This window comes from Salarias fasciatus (assembly GCF_902148845.1).
Source record: "Salarias fasciatus chromosome 7 unlocalized genomic scaffold, fSalaFa1.1 super_scaffold_4, whole genome shotgun sequence".
Classification (NCBI taxonomy): domain Eukaryota; kingdom Metazoa; phylum Chordata; class Actinopteri; order Blenniiformes; family Blenniidae; genus Salarias; species Salarias fasciatus.
The window spans coordinates 27,836,806-27,840,767 of record NW_021941229.1 but is presented as its reverse complement, the minus strand read 5'-3'; positions in this window follow the sequence as shown (position 1 = coordinate 27,840,767).

The following is a 3,962-nucleotide window of genomic DNA, read 5'->3' as shown; positions in this document are numbered from 1 at the left end:
CAGACAGCTGCTTCATTTCCCAGCATGCACTTTACCAGGAAGTGTTGCAGGAGGCGCAGCAGCCTGTGACCTCCTGACGCAGCGCCGCCTCTTCATCTGGAACTGGAGCTCTTATTCTGAAAGCACTGGACTTCCTGTCAGCCGGCTGGTGGGCGGAGCCAGGGCCCTGGACTTCCTGTCAGCCGGCTGGTGGGCGGAGCCAGGGCCCTGGGCTTCCTGTCAGCCGGCTGGTGGGCGGAGCCAGGGCCCTGGACTTCCTGTCAGCCGGCAGGTGGGCGGAGCCAGGGCCCTGGTCTTCCTGTCAGCCGGCTGGTGGGCGGAGCCAGGGCCCCGGACTTCCTGTCAGCCGGCTGGTGGGGCGGAGCCAGGGCCCTGGGTTTCCTGTCAGCCGGCTGGTGGGCGGAGCCAGGGCCCTGGGTTTCCTGTCAGCCGGCTGGTGGGCGGAGCCAGGGCTCTTGTAAATCGGTTCTTTCTTCATTCATCTCGCTGCACTGACGCCAGTAGAATCCGTCAGCAGCTCCGTCAGGCCACGTCAGGCCACATTCAGAGCTTCGGTTCCTCTGAAGCGAGGAACCTGAGGAACGCCTCTGGTTCTCTCCGGGTGGATCACCTCGTCTCCGTCCTGAAGGAGCAGAAAAACTGAATCGGCTGGAGGAACTCGGAACGTTCTCTGTTCTTCAGTGTTTGTGTTAAATGTAAAAGCATGCTGCACCACGGTTTGATCCCTGAGGAACCCCGGAGAACCTCCAGAATGCATCTTTTTCATACATGGACTCAGAAAATGGGAACCAGGAAGTGGAACCTTCTCAACAGGAAGTGGAACCTCCTGGGTTGACGGGTTCTCTCGATCTTCACAGGTTTCCTGGTTTTCTGCACTTGTTTGTAAGTTACGGTTCTACACAGAACGTGGGTGGAGGTTCCCTCAGGAACACCACCTCAACTCCCTCACTGTTTCCTGCAGCGTCACGGAATACTTTGGAAGGTCAAAGGTCACTTTGTGTTTTCGGTTTATGAAGTAAAAAAACCCAAAAGAATGTAAAGTAAAAACAACGTTCTTCAGCTGAAGTGAAGCGAGAACCTCAGAAGTGATGAAGGTGAAGGTGATGATGAAGATGCTGAGATGCTCTGTACATATGTATGATAGTGTGAAGGTGGAGCAGGTGGAGGCACGGCTCCACCTGCTCCACCTGTTCCCTGCTGTTTGTCTGTAACCTGCTGACGTTCTCGCGCTGTTCTTCCTTCACTCAATAAACCTTCTGAACGTTCTGCTGCGGTCTGCGCTCTGATCAGATCCAGGACGGAACCCGGGCTGTTCTCCTCAGAACCTGGCGGGCGGAGCGATGCTGCTGGGGGAACGTGACGAGGAGGAGGAGGTTCTGTCACGTTCTGCGACACCAGCTGTTTCCACGGAGACGGAACCCGAGCCTTTTGAAGACGCGGCCGGGGAATGGACCCTCGGCCTGGTTCTGTGGTTCTACCTGACCTAATGCTAATACTGCTAATGCTAATGCTAACAGAGAGAGACAGCAGCTGTGCAACATGTTCATGAACGACAGTCTGGCTCAGTGTCAGCAGGAATGAACAGGAACACACACACACACACACATACACGCCCAGTGGGCGGAGCCTGTCGCCAGGTGACCCAGTGGGTCTACAGCTGCTCTCGTCGAACAGCAACTCCCTCTCTGGACTCTCAGCAATGCTAACTGTTAGCATTAGCATCAGCCAGAACTGTTCCTCAGTGACGACGGCCGCTGTGGCTAATGCTAATGCTAGCGCTGAAGCTAACAGCTGCTGGTTCTGACGCCTCTGTCTGGGTCGGCCGAGCTTCTGTTCAGAAACGTCAGAACAACGTTCCACGCCACGGTCCGGTTTACGGAACGTTCTCCCTCAGCAGCCGAGTCGCCTCCTGCTCCGGTTCTCCACCGCTCAGACCGGCTTTCCCTGAAGGCTCCGGTTCTCCTGAAGGCTCCGGTTCTCCTGAAGGCTCCGGTTCTCCTGGAGGCTCCGGTTCTCCTGAAGGCTCCGGTTCTCCTGAAGGCTCCGGTTCTCCTGAAGGCTCCGGTTCTCCTGGAGGCTCCGGTTCTCCTGGAGGCTCCGGTTCTCCTGAACTAAGCAGAAACAAACGGATTCGTCTACCAAGCACCGGTAGTTATTTTTGTCAGTAATTAGTTTCGGTTTAGTAGAGTTAAATAGTAACAGATTACCAAGCTACTTGAAAGCATCCCGGACAGTAATGTTCTATTAAGAACACTCTTAGCTGCTAACAGTTAGCTGCTAACGGTTATTTGCTAACCGTTAGCTGAATGCTAACTCACGCATGTTTCTGTCTGGTTTCAACTTTTAGTTTGAAAGTGCAGAAACGTTTGGACATGAACTTGAGCCACTTCCGGTTTCAGCACGCTAGGCTAGCCACTGTTGTGCTAATGCTAACGGCCTGAGTCAAAGCGTGGCACCGTTGCCTGATGCGGCCACCGGGGGGCGGACCGGCGCCGGGGACTGTCGGGGATGAAGGTCTGAGTCCGCCGGAGTCTGAAGCTCGACCCGCGGTTTTTCCAAACAGGAGCGTTTCCGCTGTGGGCCGGCTGGCAGCAGGCTCCGCCCCCTCTCCAGAGCGCCGCCCTGCATCTGTCCGCACACGCGTCTCGTGTGGCGGTGCGAAAACGAGGAGGCGAGGATGAGGACTGTGGTGGCGGATCTTCACGGCATCGCTGCCGAGGTCAGAGGTGTTCACCAGAACCTCCAGAGGGTCCTGGTCGCCGGCCTCGCCATCGCCGCCTTCCTGTGGCTCGTGGCGGTGCGGCTGGAGCTCGGTGGTGTTTGGGGTGGGGGCGGGCCTCGGGAGGGGTTCTGCTGAGAGGGAAGGTGGAGGAGCGGCGTCTGGGGAAGGTTCCGGAAGACGAGCCGCCGCTGGAGGCTCTGAGGACCAGGAGAACCCCGACCCGGGACGGGACCTTTATCCGCCTGGAGTCGACGTCCTGGAGTCGATCATCATCAGGAAGGCGGCGGCCGCGGCGCCGTTTCCGAGGCGACCTGGGAAAGTGGGCGGAGTTTAGAGCAGCTCCTCCGGATGAAACGGGATCTTCAGACGTTCCACATCCAGCTGGGAAGCTGGAGTCCAGAACGACGCTGCTCCAGCAGCCTGGGACCGACCGGGCTCCACAGAACCAGGTCAGGGGCGGGACTCGCTTCCCACGCCACTTCCTGCTCCACTTCCTGCCCCCTTCCTGCTTCCATCGGTCCACTGAGTCTGATCTTAACTTCCTGCTGAAATACTGATTTTATTCATTAAATGAACATAGCCTGGACTCGCTGCTGTCCTCCGTGTCCCCCGGCCTCCACCCGGACGCTGACGGAGCGCCGACTCCCATCGTTTCTCTGACTGCTAGCAGCTGCTCGTTACCCGGTCAGCAGACGACCAGCAGACGACGCTACGCTTTACTGACGGAGTGAAACCGGATTCCTGTTGTTTCTGATGGTGAGTTTTCTCGGGCGTCCGGACTGTGCCTGATTGAAAATAACTGAGAGCTTCTGGAGAGAAACGCTGAGTTTCCGTCACTGTTGGCGTTTCGGCGCCGGGACTTCCTGCAGCAGGGACTTCTCCCGGAGCGTCTGGATCGGGAATCAGAGGAGGAATCCGCTTTTTGACCTTGTTACTTTCAAAATAAAGTGTGGTGTAGTCCAGCTCAGCACAGCGTCAATACAGTGGTACCAGGACAGCCTAGGTCAGAGGTCGATGATCGACTTTGTTGTGGTGTCACCTGACCTCTGACCTCTGACCTGGTGTCGTGGACACTCGGGTGAAGAGAGGAGCAGAGCTGTGGACCGATGTCCAGGTCTCCCGTTCCTGCCGTGGTGGAACCCAGAACCCGGTGCTGGAGACAGGAAGTGAGGACTGAAGAAGGAGTCCTGCAGAGTCCAGAACAGGTGGCAGGACCCGGCAGAACCAGAGAACCGCAGCC